Genomic DNA, 16,520 nt, shown 5'->3' on the forward strand with positions numbered 1-16,520 from the left:
CATGTAAATTTCCACATCTAAATCACCATGCAAGAACGTTGTCTTGACATCCATTTGGTGCAACACCAAATGTAATATGGCAACCAATGCAAGAAAGCATCTCAATGTAGTCATCTTGACCACCGGAGAGAAGACTTCATCAAAGTCAATGCCTTGTTCTTGCTTAAAGCCCTTGGCAACAAGCCTTGCTTTGTACTTTGGCTGACTATCATGAGCGGTGATCTTATACCTGTAAACCCATTTACAAGGTAGATCCTTTTTGCCCTGTGGTAATTTAACTAGCTTCCATGTCTGGTTTTTATGCAGAGCTGTCATCTCTGACTGCATGGCCAATTGCCAATTCCCCGAGTCCTTTATTTGCACTGCTTCCTTGTAACATGAAGACTCATTGCAATTAGTCAACATGACATAGTTCATAGATGGAACAAACCTATCAGGAGGTCGCGTGATACGTCCAGATCTACGCACAATAGGTGGCTCAGGCTCAGCCACAACCTGTGGTTCCACTCTATCCTGTCCTTGCTCCTCTTGAGCCCTGACATTTTGTCTTGCACGTGCAGGTCCATCTTCTTGGAAGACAACTCTTCTAATCTCCTCAACCCTCTCTGGTTTAGAATGATATTTGGCTTCATTAAAGTGAACATCATTGCTGCGGATAACCTTTCTGGATTCGGGATCCCAAAGTCCGTACCCCATCTCACCAGAATTACCATAGCCTAGAAAGATGCACTTTCTACTCTTTGGCTCAAGTTTGTTCCTAAATTCCTTTGGAACATGAGTATATGCCTCAGAGCCAAAGACTCTGAGATGCTTGTATGAGGGAATTTTGCCTGACCATATCATCTCTGCCACTGAAGCCTTCTGCAAAAACTTGCTAGGAGATCTATTTATAAGATGAATAGCTATTGATACAGCTTCAACCCAAAACCCATTTGGCAGTTGTGCATTAGACAACATACTTCTGACCTTCTCTTGTATGGTCCTATTCATCCTCTAAGCAACACCATTTTGAGGAGGATTGTAAGGAGCAGTAAGTTCATGTTTTATACCTTTTGACTCACAAAAGTCCTGAAAGGCCTTTGAAACATACTCTCCACCATTGTCAGTGCGTAAGCATTGAAGCTTCTTGCCACTCTGATTCTCCACAAGTGTCACAAAATTTTTGAAAACACTAAATGCTTCATCCTTGTGCTTGAGAAAGTAAACCCATACTTTCCTCGAGTAATCATCTATAAATGTCATAAAGTAAGAAGCTCCCTCTAGAGATAGGTTAGGCATAGGTCCGCACAAATCACTATGAACAAGTGCCAACTGTGTATCTCTTCTACTGCTTCTATGCTTATGTGGCTGCTGTGTTTGCTTACCATACAGACAATGTTCATAGAATTCAAAATCATTAAATGACAAGCCAAGCAAATAACCAGAACGAGACAAGATTTCCATTCCCTTCTTGGACATATGTTCTAACCGGCTATGCCACAAAGAAACGTTCGGCTGCTCAGTTACATTGATTACATTTTTAGAGACATTTGATACATAAACCATGTAAAGTCCTCCAGACTTTACTCCATGTGCTACTGTCATAGAACCCTTGGATATCTTCCACATGTTCAGTCCAAAAGTGGTGACGTAGCCAACATCATCAAGTAAACCTGTGCTGATCAAGCTCTTTGTAATTGCGGGAACATGTCTCACATTCTTCAGAGTGAAAGAAGAGCCATTCTGAAACTTCAATTGAACATCTCCAACACCTAAGATCTCACATGTCTGCCCATTGCCCTACCCATTTCCTAGCCAAACATGATCTTTAGTGGTCACATAAGAGGTAAACCACTCCTTGTTTGTAGACACATGAAGTGATGCCCCTGAGTCTATAATCCAGTCACTCACTGCATTTCCATCAGATGCTGTAAGAAGAGCTGAGTCCATTGTATTTTTCAAGAAGTAGATATCTCTTGACACTAAATTGTCATCCTCTGCAACAGAGTTTGTCACATTTATTTCTTGAATCTTCACTGAGGACTTGTTCTTCTCACCATGGTCTTCTGCTTTCTCTTTGGCTTTTGCTGCTTTCCATTCTCTGCAGTCTCTTTTCATGTGACCCTTCTTGCCACAATGGTAGCATTCTATGTCACTCTTGCCTTTAGCACTGCGGGACTTGGTACGAGACTAATCCCTCTTTCCACCTTTGTACTTTTCTTTGGTCCTTCTCCTGACAACTTAGGCCGTTCCTTTGCCTTTGTCCATTGTCTTTCTGTTGGTTTCTTCAGTAAGCAGACTGCCTTATACACCTGCTATGGTCAAACCATCTGGAGGTATAGAATTACTCAAAGCTGTGCGAAAAGTGTCCCACATTTCCGGCAATGTGATCAATAGGAACATAGCTCTAATAGGTTCATCAAACTTGACACCTTGAGCTGACAGCTGACTGTAGATGGTGTTGAATTCATTCAGATGATTGGACATAGGTGTCCCTTCTTTCATCTTCAAGTCAACAAGCTTCTTAAGCCAGTATACATGTGAAGATGCACTCTGCTTCTCATAAAGATCACTCAGCTTTGTCCATGCTTCATAAGCCGACATCTCATCTGCTACATTGAAGTAAACGCTTTCTGCCAAAGTCAGAATAATGGTAGAAAGTGCCAATTCATCCATTTCGCTCCATTCATCTTCGTCCATATCTTCTGGTTTTATCCCCTTGAGCTTTATAGGTTTTATCTGCTTCTTTTGTACCAACACGTGCCAAATTTGCTTCTTCCAGAATGGAAAATTGGTTCCATCCAGCTTCTTGATATTGTAAAGAGCAGTGTCCTGTGATCCAGCCATAGCTACGCTTCACAATAGTTTACTTTCCTGGGAAAAATTCGGCAGAGTTTCCCCTGTAAACTGACCTCTGAACCAATATCAACCTGTCAAATGAACCAAGAAAGCTTCAGATTCTGCAGAAATTTCGGCAGAATATCCTTTGTAAAATGGCTATGGTGTACTCAAAAAACAGACCAAAAACAACTCAAAAAACCACTGTCTCTCTAACACTATAAGCTGTGGGTAAACCTATCCTGCACCTGTACTGTCTCTCACTGTCCTGTCACTGTCCTGTAAGCATAGACTGTGACAATGCCTCAACGGCAGTAAAGCAAAGATGCAATCCCAACTGTCTAACTCACAGTCAATACATCCTAGCTACCTAGCTAAGGGTGCTCGAGGGATCGCTCCAAGACCTGTATCACCAAAAGGATCTCAACATTCGAGAATCCCCGAGCTCAATAAAACCTCACTCGACCCTCAACAAAGGCTGCAGTAAATTTGATAGTACATAGACTTCCCACAAAGTCATACATCCACAAATTTCCCACTGTATGCTGTAACCGCTGTGGCGGTTGTTTGCTGCGTGACTCACAGCCAGCAAACCCTCAACAGACATACATCATCTCTGACAATACATCCCATGTGGAAGTACCTGCAATGTCAGGATGAAATCTGGAATATCAAGTAGAAAACACAAGCTACATGATGAACTAGTGGATGTCGCCTACAGTCTGTGTGTAGGTGCGCCCGTGTCGTATGTGACAGGCCTCCAAGAACTGTAAGCCGTCCTTTATTGTGTAGACAGCCACAAATCAGGACTCTGGAAGTGTAGATATCCTCATCACTTGTAGTCGTAGGTCGAAACCCCAAATTTGCAGAGTCGGATCTGCACCCGCCGAGACCACGTAGTCAAAAATGGCATGCACAGAACTTTGTCGAAGCCGAACGGTGGTCGAGATGACCTTAGAATGAAATTCTGAGAACACCAATCCCTTCGAGTCCTCCCACAAGATTTGGGGCCGTGTCTTCGCCTGTCGAATCTCACTCCAATCTGAGCAGGTGACTCTGGCTACCTGCAAATGTTGCCCCGAGCCTCGATCTGAGCTCTTATACCAGTTGAAGGAGTATGAGCGGAAGTGCGACGCGAGAGAGAGTGCGAGAAGGAGAGCACGACGATATGGTGAACTCGCTCTACTGTAATGTGTAGAGCATAGTGAGTTCTTATTAGGTTTTTACAAAAGAATATGTGTACATACCTGGCGGCCCGCCCACTTACCTGGGCGACCACATTGGGCTTTATACCCCAACAATTCTTCCCTCTTGGGCCTCAATGTGCAAACGGGCTCCACCCAAAAACTTCTGCTTAGAGGCGGCACCAATAGGGCTCTCCTTCATGGTACCGAACCTAGCTTGCCAGCTAACAAAGCTCACTGAGCACTCAACCATCCTCTATATAAATGATGAGTCTTGATACTCACTTAGCATTGTTACCCTTGCTTCTTTTTGCATGTGTATCCATTGTTATAGTGAGAGGCATTAGTGTGGTGTGACATTCTGGCTAAGGGAAAAGAAAAAAATGCTATCGTGGAGCTGGCTGCTCCAAATCAGTCTCAGGTGAGCTTTGCCTCCGAGCAGAATGATTTAATTCTTTTACTTGTATGCTATAGGGCAATAATAATTATGTTAAGTAGTGGTTTCCCTTGACAAGGCTTCTTATGATGGTTGAGGCTGTTCTACTCATGACAAAGATAACAAGCCAAGCTTCATATCAGAGGAACCAAAGGATCCTAAGCATGCAAATCTATCAACCACATATGTCAAGAACAAATGAATAAGAAAACCTCCAAGAACCTTACAAAGCATCAAGCTATCACTAGGAGCAACCATATACGCCATTGTAAATACATCCATAAAAAACAATTGTGGACATAAACTGCATCAGCTAGCTCAGTCAAATGTGGCCATATGGAGCAAATACTGAGCCAGCAATCGGCCTTAAGAAAGAACCATTTTCCTCATAGTATTATATCAACAAGGCCAAATGTTTGCCGAAATAAGTCTATAGTACATATGAGACCAATTATTCATTTGTTCTTGACATATGTGGTTGATAGATTTGCATGCTTAGGATCCTTTGGTTCCTCTGATATGAAGCTTGGCTTGTTATCTTTGTGTCTCTGTTCTTGGGTTGTGAGATTTACATAATGATGAGCTAAAGTGTGTGTGTATAACACTTTTACATGAACCTTGTTTGCAAGGCTTTTGTCACAGATAAGTGGTGACCCCCTTGCCTCATATCTTCTCTAAGACGATCTTTTTTGTCAGATGGCACACAATGCTTATGTGATAGGGCTTTGAGCTCAAACAACTCACAGCTCGTATTGACAATGGTAGGGGAGTCTAACCTCTGAAGTGGTTGATTAATGGTGTATGACAGCTTGGGCCACTCATAAATGGGCTTATGTAGTAAGTCTCTGCAAGGTAGGCGCTGGTTGTAATTCGAGTTGAATCTGTAAAGGGGCCTGAGCTGTAGCAGTTTGATTTGTATTAGACTCGGGCTAGAAGTGGCCTTTAAATTTCTGAGCTTTTATCGGACGTATACCTTTGCATATATATTAATCTATATCTACATATGGCTTGTGACTTTTGGTCTCTCTGTTGGTTATATTTAGAAATGGTTTGCTGATTATGATGAGTATTGGTTTATGGGTGAAAGCATGTTAACCTGTCGCGCTTTTTGTGCTAGTTAGCAGTTTCAAGTTAGCACACCTTCAAAAAGTTGGGCGTCCGGTAAATTTTTACAAATAATATCAAATTTTTTTGGAGGTTGTACATTTGGATTCCTTGTTTCAAGTGCTTTCTACTGATATATCATATGTCATAGATCTTGGAGAACTAGTTAGCATATGCCAAAATTGTGCTAGTTAGCATTGTCCGGGACATGAAAAAGCATGCCAGGTTAACATGCTTTCACCCTTATTTTAGTTGGTAACATCATGCCTCACTTGGCTCATCTGTGGAGCTTGTGGATTGGCTGGACTTGCGAGTGCATGACTAAGATAAATCTATCAAAGTCCCGTGTCTTTGTTGGATCACACTCAACTAATATTTGACCTGCAGGTGTTATGCTCTCATTGGGCTTGGTTCATGATGGGTTGTTGCTCCCATTTATGGCTCATAGCATGTATTGACAGTGGTAGAGGAGACAACCTCTAAAATGGTCGTTGATGATGTGTGATAGCTTGGCCTCCCATTAATAGGTTTATGAAGTAAGTCTCTACAAGGTAGGCTCTGGTTGGGGGCCGGGTTGCATCTGTTAAAGGGGCTGAGATGTAGCAATATGATTTCTATTAGACTTGGGCTAGAAGTGGCCTTTAAAATTCTGAACATTTATTGGACATATACCGTAGCATGTTTATTATTTAGTGTCTACATATGGCTTGGGATTTTTTGGAAATGGTATGCTGGTTATGATGATTATTGGCTGCATCATGCCTTACTTGGCTCATCCGTGGAGCTTGTGGATTGGCTGGACTTTTCGAGCGCATGTCTGAGATCAATCTATCAAAGTCCATTGTCTGTATTGGATCGCACTCTCCAAATAATTGACATGCAGGTGTTATGCTCTCATTAAGCTTGGTTCATGACGGGTTGGTGCTCCCATGTATGGCTCATAGCCTTAAAAATTGGTTCAAATTTGTTTTTGCTGGCTCATGACAAGCCGGCTTGTCTTCTATGAAGGATACTGACAGTATGGCTAATAATGACTCTTAGTTTTGTTGATTCATGAACATGGGCCGTGACATTCAGGTAGCCTTGGGATTTAGGCTTACATATTGGGCCCCAAATGGTAACTTCTCGTACATTCCTCCCTGTCCTGACGAGTATAACTCATCTAGTATTCAATTTTGAATGAGTCATCACTGCTGATACATCACATAGAATGACTTTTTTCACTTTTCTCTTACAAAGCGATTTAGGCTTTGACTAATTAATAAGTTTGTATAAGGGAACATTTAATATGCTATCAGGACAGAAGGTGTTTGTTACGACTGGACCTTATTGCTATACCTAAATATTGTATAGATATTTAGGCATCCTTTGCTGACAATCTTCCTAGGAAGATGGATACACCACTTGCACCTATAAGGGTGCTTGACCTTTTGATGTATCTGCTTTTATATGATTTTTGCTCTAAAGAAGGAAGAGGGTTCATCTGTGCTAACTTTTCTATGTGTTACAGGAGTCATCAAGGTTTAGACTGACTGCACTTATGAGTACTATCACTAACCCAGAGAAAATTGCTGCTATTAATGCCAAACTCTACAAGGTTAAGAAACATGAGTATGTGGCCCACTTCAAGGCAAAGATGGTCCCATAAACTCATCTCCGACCCATTCTCATAAGAACTTGTAAAGCTAAAATTATTCCACATGCTAGTCGTGTAATAAATAAATGAATGTTGATTGAATAATTTGGCTCCTCTTTTCACAACTTAGTACATCTTTGCTTTGATTGCAATCTAGTTGAGTGACATCTATAACATGTGGGATACCCATGCATCACCTGCATACGGTTTAAATGCTAACTACGTGTTGTATTGTTTCTATGGGTGTAGGTGAGGGTTACCTTCTCAACTCTGGCTGTCAATTTGTTGGCATGAGGATTGCGGACTTGTGTATCTTTTGCCTTACTGAGAGACTCTTAGTTCTCTTTTATTATGTATAAAGACCATTCTATACGATGAATTGGATTTATACCCTCTATTCATTGACATAGTTTCTAGTGTCTTTTGTAATTGTCATAGATTCATGGTGTTTATGTTATATTGTTATTGGAACACACACACACACACACACACACACACACACACACACACACACACACACACACACACACACACACACACACACACACACACACACACACACACACACACACACACACACACACACACACACAAACATTTTTTTTCTTCTATCATGACTAGCAAACTTTTCAGTAAGTATTAACCCTTGTTACCTCAAGAGTTGAAGACTTCTAAGTGTCTTGACGAGTTTTGATGGATTTTAGAGGTAGATACCCCCGCTGAAGGTGGGAACTACAACTTATTTTAAATACTTATTTCATAAAAACAAGGATGGCCATGCAGTCTCTCTCTCTCTCTCTCTCTCTCTCTCTCTCACACACACACACACACACACACACACACACACACACACACACACACACAAACACACACACTTTGTCACAGCAAGCTGACCATAGCTACACACACACACACACACACACACACACACACACACACACACACACACACACACACACACACACACACACACACACACACACACACACACACACACACACACACACACACACACACACACTCACTTGGTAAAACTGAGTTGCTACCCAGTGCTGTACAACTGTTGGTGAAGTTAGTGGTTTTTACCAACTTTTGGGGATACCCTATGGATACTACCCCCTAAGCTATCTCTTAACTTATACTTTGGCCTCTTGAGTATTTTAGGCAGCTTTTGAGTTCATTAACTCTGCTTGGTTTCCATCAAACCGTCGCGGCTATCATACTGCATCGCGGCCCGGATCTCTTTGGGGATTGCCTCTGTTGCGGAATCTTACATTCACTCTGTATCTAAACCAGGCAGCTATCAGATTAAGGAGTGCATTAGATGATCATCCTTGGTGCTTCAAGACCATATATAAAGAGGTGAGGGATCTTCTGATCCCTCACTTAGACTTTGTTGTTTTTTCTTGAGAAAAAGTGAGAGGAAGGAATGGTGCTGTTGATTCATCTCTTGAAAAACATGATGCTGGACACCGGGTGCCTCACAGGTAGGACTGTTGTAAATCTGATGGCTTTGTTAAGTTGTAATACTATTAGATGGCATCGAATCTTTCATATGGTGATTATTTTGGTGTTTTGACACTGATGGGTAATATTAAGGCTGAAAGCCTGGTGAGTTGCTGGGTATCCATACCCCTTTGGAAGAACTGGTCTTTTGGGATTCTTTTGAGAAACTGGTTACTGTCTTTTCACATTAATAAAGGATTTTTTTTGTTGGCTTCTTGATTGGTATTGACTGCATACTTATTAGAAGATGGCATAAAATATTTCATGCCTATGGGTATTATTCTGGTTTTTTTTTACACTAATGGTGAGTATAAAGGCTGAATGCCTAGTGGGGATGCTGGATATGCATGCATTTTTTGATTACTGGAAGGTGAGTTGTTGGTTATGCTTCCATATTCTGATGGTTGCAATTGGTTATGTTACATTCACAAGAAAAAAAAGGGGGAGTTTATACTTGAGGATCTGGCCTGGTCTAGTTGGTTCTACACAGACTACTTCTTGCTTTTACCTTGGAAATTTGATTGCAAAGGGGGATGCCATATTCTGATTGTTATAATTGTAGCTTTCATTGGATGTTTACCTATCTTGGCTTCTGGGAAACTATCATGAGTATTCTTCTGCTCACTAGCTCATATCACTGGCTGAGATAACTGATCCTTTTAGGGGAGCTTTCTTTCTTTCTTACATAGCATTGATTACCTATACTCACATTAGGCTTTTTTTGCTTGACTTAAGAATGACATCAGTGAGTTAAGGGAGCAGTAAAAGGATACACTAGTTTTGGTTATACTGGTTATACTAGTTATACTGCTTGTTTCTGATGGTTGCAGTTAGTGATGTTACACTCTAAAAAAAAGGGGAGAGCTCATACTTGGCCTGGTCTAGCTGGTTAGACTTTACATCGTCAAGCTTAATCTAAGGAACACTACAAAGTGGTATACTGGTTTTGCTGCCATTTTCTGGTTCAGTTTTGTTCACATCAGCATATGAAGTTCTTTGGGCTTCTTTATCTGGTACTGACTAAACCTCTGCTATTGTGCTGGAGTATAGCCAATACAAGTAAATTGCCGATACAAGTGTTGCTCGATATTTTAATTTTTGGCAGTTACTCGAGCTTACTTTATGGTTGCTTTTTTGAGTGTTGCATACTGGATCCTACTTTGATCTATTGCTCTCTTTTTTATTGGATTATTTACTGATTTTTACTGGTTAGAAGGAGTGATTACCAAGATTGCAATAACACAACCTAATTTGATTGATAATACTCGATGCATGAGTTTCTCTAGGAATGCTGGCTATCTGCTGGCTTTGGCTGGCCTTTGCTGGCTGTTTTGATGATCTCAACCTGAAGCAAATTTATAACGGATACCTTGTTTGGTTGTTGATTGGTGTGATTTATGGCAGAAGTTAAAACAAATGGAGTAACTCTAGCAGGAATATGATGCTAGAAAATCCTTCGTACTTTATTATACAGGATAGTAGGTGGTCTAATAATTTTTAAGTTTGACATGGATAACAATTGATAGATTCCTTGAAGCCTGCCATACGTAGGCAAGTCTAACAAATCTGTTGTCTTGACTATATGGATGCATGTGAGAATTCTATCTTGGCTTAAAGAGGTTTAGCTTGCTGTAGTCCGACTTTGGAAGCATTTTAATGATGCAATTGGGATAGTTTTTGACACCTTTGTACAAATTCCTTTGTAATGATACTTCATTCTTACTATATTGTACAGTTTTGATTCAAAGACTGAATTATTTATGTACTTATCTTTGCCTTGACATCTTTAGCCAATCGTCTTTTTGAACATCTTGTTCAATTGGTGTGTTATTTATATAGTTTAGCAGCTACACACACACCTCTAAACACCAGGCCCTCCCAGGCAACTAGGAGGACTAGGATGCTGGCTTTAGATATGTTTTTGTCTATAGGCTTTGAGTGACCCACTGTTTGTAATTCCTTTACTGGTTGACAGGTGTTAGGTGGTCTCTCCTTGACTATAGACTGGATTCCTTCTCACGACTATTATAGTCTTTATGGCTTAGACGTTGTTAAATAGCAGGTTAATCCAATTCTACTTACCTATGCTTTGGCAAAATTGGTTTCTTGACTGTTACAGGTACATGCTACTCATATGCTGAACAAGATGACTTGCCTTATGTTTTTCTTCCAACAGCTACTCAATGACAACCATACTTACTTCAAACTGGCTAACAAAGCCTTAAAACTCCTACAGGAGTAATGTCTTCCTTGAGGATTTTTATCTGCAAACATTTCTTCCCTTTTGAGGGTCACTCTTAATTTTTCTATACTCATGAAATTAAAAATATCATCTTTCTGGTGAGGCAGTAGGCCCATACACAATGGGCCTACTGCCAAGACCCATTGTGTATGGTGCCTGGGTTAGGGCGGGCACACACACACACACACACACACACACACACACACACACACACACACACACACACACACACACACACTTTGTCACAACAAACTGACCATAGCTACACACACACACACACACACACACACACACACACACACACTCACTTGGTAAAACTGAGTTGCTACCCAGTGCTGTACAACTGCTGGTAAAGTTAGTGCTTTTTACCAACTTTTGGGGCTACCCTATGGATAATATCCCCTAATCTATCTCTTAACTTATACTTTGGCCTCTTGAGTATTTTGGGCGGCTTTCGAGTTCACTAACTCTGCTTGGTTTCCATCAAACCGTCGCGGCTATCATACTACATCGCGGCCCGGATCTCTTTGGGGATTGCCTCTGTTGCGGAATCTTACATTCACTCTGTCTCTAAACCAGGTAGCTATCACATTAGGGAGTGCATTAGATGATCGTCCTTGGTGCTTCAAGACCATATATAAAGAGGTGAGGGATCTTCTGATCCCTCACTTAGACTTTGTTGTTTTTTCTTGAGAAAAAGTGAGAGGAAGGAATGATGCTGTTGATTCATCTCTTGAAAAACATAATGCTGGACACCCGGTGCCTCACAGGTAGGACTGTTGTAAATCTGATGGCTTTGTTAAGTTGTAATACTAGTAGATGGAATCGAATCTTTCATATGGTGATTATTTTGGTGTTTTGACACTGATGGGGAATATTAAGGCTGAAAGCCTGGTGAGTTGCTGGGTATCCATACCCCTTTGGAAGAACTGGTCTTTTGGGATTCTTTTGAGAAACTGGTTACTGTCTTTTCACATTAATAAAGGATTTTTTTTGTTGGCTTCTTGACTGGTAATGATTGATTCTGATACAAAGAATGCTACTACACACACACACACACACACACACACACACACACACACACACACACACACACACACACACACACACACACACACACACACACACACACACACACTCCATATTGTTCTTTAGTGGCATCTTCTAGTTGGCTAAACCGTCGTGCTTGTTGCCTAGCAAAACCGATTTCGGCGTTTTGCCTAATACACACTCACGTTGATAAACCACTTTTTGTTTGTACAAAGTAGTGCATATATGCATGGTCATGTGTACAAAAGGATGTAAATACACGCATGGTGATTTGCAAAGTGGTTTTGAGTTTCAAACGTGGTGCAACGTGTGCACATTGTAAATATTCATGCTTGTGTGCCGGTAGTCGCGCATACATACGTGCTCGGACAGTGTGTCGACGCCTTAGATATGGTTCTAGATGAAATCTTTTGGCTTTAGGGAATGTGTTTGAGCTTTTTAGAATGTAAATAATGCAAGTGGGAGGTGTGAGAACCCTCATCCCTCCCGAAAAGTTTGACACATGCAATAACTACCTATTTACGGTGCCTGATCTGCAATGATGTGTGCACCACCCTAGAAGTGGTCAAAAATGGAATGTGGGGATGTGGCATAAGAATTTGGTCAAGGATCAAGCGTACAAAATTTGGTGAATTTTAGAGTCCCGTTGCGGTCTTTTCTGTGAAAAATGCCCACAAGGGGTCAAAACTAGCCAAAATTGGGCCAAAAAATGGTCAAAATTGGTGCGGAAAGGCTGAAATTTGACACATCACTCATGGTGCCGTGATGGTTGAGGATGAGGGAGAAATTTTAGAGTGCAATATCAATACTTTCACCTCTCTATGTGTGGGAGGAAGCAAGGTTCCTACATGTGGTCTAGTTCAGTCTTGTCACGTTCGCGTCCTGTTTTCGAGTGTGTGGAGGAGTGAATGAGAGTTTTTTCTCTTCAATTTGCACTTGGGAGACTCTATGGAGGTTTTGAGGTTTCCATGCATGTGTGTGCAAGGAATTGAGGGAAGTAGGTGCGGCTTTTTGCAAGACTATGTGACCCTGTATCAGTGCCATTAGGGTTGAGGCTACTCCAAAGAGTCCAACAGAGTGGAGTTTGGTGAAGCTTTTGCAATGGTTTGAGAGAGGCCTTTTGTGACTGGATTTTTTGAGTTTTTGATGGTTTTTCTTGTATATTTGGGTCTCCATCAAATGTGATTTCAAGTGTTGATCAACTCGACTCACCTTGTAGTGTCTGCGGGCAAGCAAGGGCTTGTAGGTCAAGGCGTTTAGAGTTAGAATTGAGCTTGTAGGTAGTATTTTCATTGAGCTCTTGAGTGGTGGTGTGTGTGGGGTGGAATCTAAGTAAATTCCTTGTGTTGTGTTAAGTTGTCTAGGTGTGTGAGTGTGTGCACGACATCTTTTTCTCCTTCAACGTTAATATTTTTCTCTCCCCTTAACACACACATACACACTCCTCAAGCTACTTAAAGAAACATGTGAGGCAGTAATTTGCAAATTGCTATACACATCACCACTCGCTATCACAATCTACTCCATATCATGCACTTGCAACTCTGAAGAATTGTCTTCTTCGTTATGAGCCCATCCATCTATACTAGAGAACTCTCTTCTTTGTTATGAACCAATCCATCTATACTTAATTATTCTCTACAACAAATTGCACACAAAGGCTTAAGCATTCATTAGCACTCGGTCACAGTATGTCTCTCAATACCACCATCCATAAAAAGGAGTAAAAGATGGTGACACCTAGCAAATTTGGTAAGGAAAACACAATCTTGAAGTTGTCTATAAAAAATTCTTCAATATGGTCACTCTCATGGCGGGAATACAAGCGGATATCGGAGTCATGGACTCATCCTCCTCCTCCTCTCATGTGGATAGTCTCCTTGGTCTCGACTAGGAATAGGGAAGTATCGGGCAATTCATCATCGATTCCAGTGGGGGGTTTCACCATTGGGTATGCGAGACAAATGATCAGCCATGGCATGCCTTTTATCGGGTCTCACCACGACGGTAAAATCAAACTCAAGAAGAATTAATAACCCTCGTGTAATTCTTCCCGTGGAACATGGTTTGTTTACTAGATACAAAAACACTTGAAGATCCACATTAAAAACAAACTTGTTGGCAAGAAGGTAATAGCGAAATTTCTTTACTGCATAAATCATAGCTAAACCTTCCCGCTCTGTAGTGGTATAGTTCTTCTCAACATCATTCAGCTGGTGACTTGCAAAGCTAATGGGATAGTCCAATTTATGTTCTCCTGGTTGAGCTAAAACACACCCAATAGCAAAGTTCGATGCATCAATATGCACATGAAAAATATCATTCCAATTGAGCACTCATAGGATTGGGGCACTTGTCAGGGCTCTTTTTAATAACTCATAAGCATGATCACACTTTGCGGTCCAGTGAAACTGAATAAGAAGCTTGTACAATGGATAGGATATCTTGGAAAAGTTTGAAATAAACCGGCGATAATAACCAACATGGCCCATGAACCTTTGAACTCCTTTATAGATTGTAGGTGGTGGCAAATCAGAAATGGTTATAATTTTTCTCTCATCTGTGGAGATCCCATTTTTAGACACTATATGTCCTAAAATGAGTTCATGTCTAACCCAAAATTGGCATTTGAAAGGGTTTAATGAGGTGCAATACAATTTGCACATTTCAAACACGTTTTGCAAACATGATAGATGTTCTTTCCACAAAGAATAAACACAAAGGTCATCTAAAAAATCTTCACAAAACTCCCTTAAATATTCCTTAAAAGCAGTGATTATTAAACTTTGGAATGTAGTAGGGGCATTAGTTAGGCCAAAAGCCATAACATGAAATGCGAACACTCCGAATTTGTTATAAAAGCGGTTTTAGCTTGGTCCTCTAGCACAATCATGATTTGATTGAAACCAGAGTACCCATCTAAAAGGCTATAGGCTTCCTATCTTCCAACTCGTTCAAGCACATGTTCTGAATAGGTCAATGGATATTGATCTCTCCTATTGGATGCATTAACCTTCTTGAGATCCATGCACACTTTGATTATCCCATTCTTTTTTGGCATAATAACTATTGGAGACACCCATTCTGAGTGCTCAATAGGGCATATGAATCCACATTTGATAAGCTTTCCGAGTTCTTCCTGAATAATCTTTGAAACTTAGGATTCATTGGGTAGGGTCTTTGTTTAACTAGTTTAGCAGTGCTAATCATTGAAATTGTATGTTGCAGCACTACAGAAGATGGAACGCCCTACATGTCATGATATGTCCAAGAAAATATATCCTTGAATTCCTTGAGGAGCTCCTTAAGTACATATTTCTCAGTCTTTGTCAGGTCTTGGGCAATGAAAATAGGTTTGGACTCCTCACCTAGGTCCGCTTACTCTATTTCTTTAACTATCGTTGAGCCATCATAGACTCTATTACTTCCATTAGTAGGTGTTTTGTGGGCCTTTATATACACAACCTTACGCTCCTCCATGGTGTAGGATTTGAAACGATCAGGTACAGGGTGTAAGTCCATGGGATCTTGTTGTGTTGGAATGTGATTTTGCTTCCACTTCCCTTAGTTGTTGAGCTAACTCTTGGTTTTGGCATCTCCTTACAATACGGCTCAACTTTGACTTTTCTATGGCCTCTAATTGTGCAATGTCAATAGCTTGTGGGCTACACCACATGACGCCTTGAAGGTATCCATCCCAATTATCTACCAACTTTTGATGAGCATCACATGCCCTTATATAGCTGAGCCATTCTGTGGAGGATATATTTTCATTTATCCTAGCATGTACATTGACTCAATATCATCGCCTCTTATATCGCTTACTCCTCTTGTCTAATTTTTGATTATGGATGGTCTCTAGTGCAGAGTCGCTAGATGAATGGCTACTTGTGTCTTCTACTCTATAGATTGTCATCTAGGGTACCACTGGGCCTTGAATGGTTTGTCCCCACATTTGCACCAAGATTTAACTCAGATTCTTTGTCCTCATAGTCAATTTCAATTGATGATTGAAACTCCAAATCATGCGGGCTATAGTCTTCTAAGATGCAATTGGTTCCAATGTCAGTCAAGCCTTCATCTGGTAGGTCATCAGAAGCTATATGCATTTCTCCTATCATATTTAGAGGTACAAGTTGTGGCACTTTGTCCCCCTCAAGTGCTACCCAAGTCGTCCTTTATTTCCCCAAGTGTCTATGGTTGTTGCTAGGTGGACACATTCCACGTTGTAAGAATCAGCTATTCCAAGTAGACACGTGTAACAATACTGCAATGGGGCCGAGAGAATTGTGGTTTCAGATCGATGGTCAATTACAAATTTGTTTCCTAGAGGATGTGCTCACCAATCACAAGATCAACTCAAATGATAGAGTCTTGGAACTATAAGTAGACATGGTTTTTAGACTAGTCATGTACCATTTTTTCTTCCCTCATGAAAGGACATCCTAATATCATCTCAGATAACATAGTGTGCTTAGAAAAATCCATAACAATGAAGGTGTGTCTGGCCTTGTGTCCAAGTACCTTGATCTTGAGATCTTCTAG

Source organism: Adiantum capillus-veneris, chromosome 4 (genome assembly GCF_014529385.1).
Source record: "Adiantum capillus-veneris isolate H3 chromosome 4, ASM1452938v2, whole genome shotgun sequence".
NCBI classification, from domain to species: Eukaryota; Viridiplantae; Streptophyta; class Polypodiopsida; order Polypodiales; family Pteridaceae; genus Adiantum; species Adiantum capillus-veneris.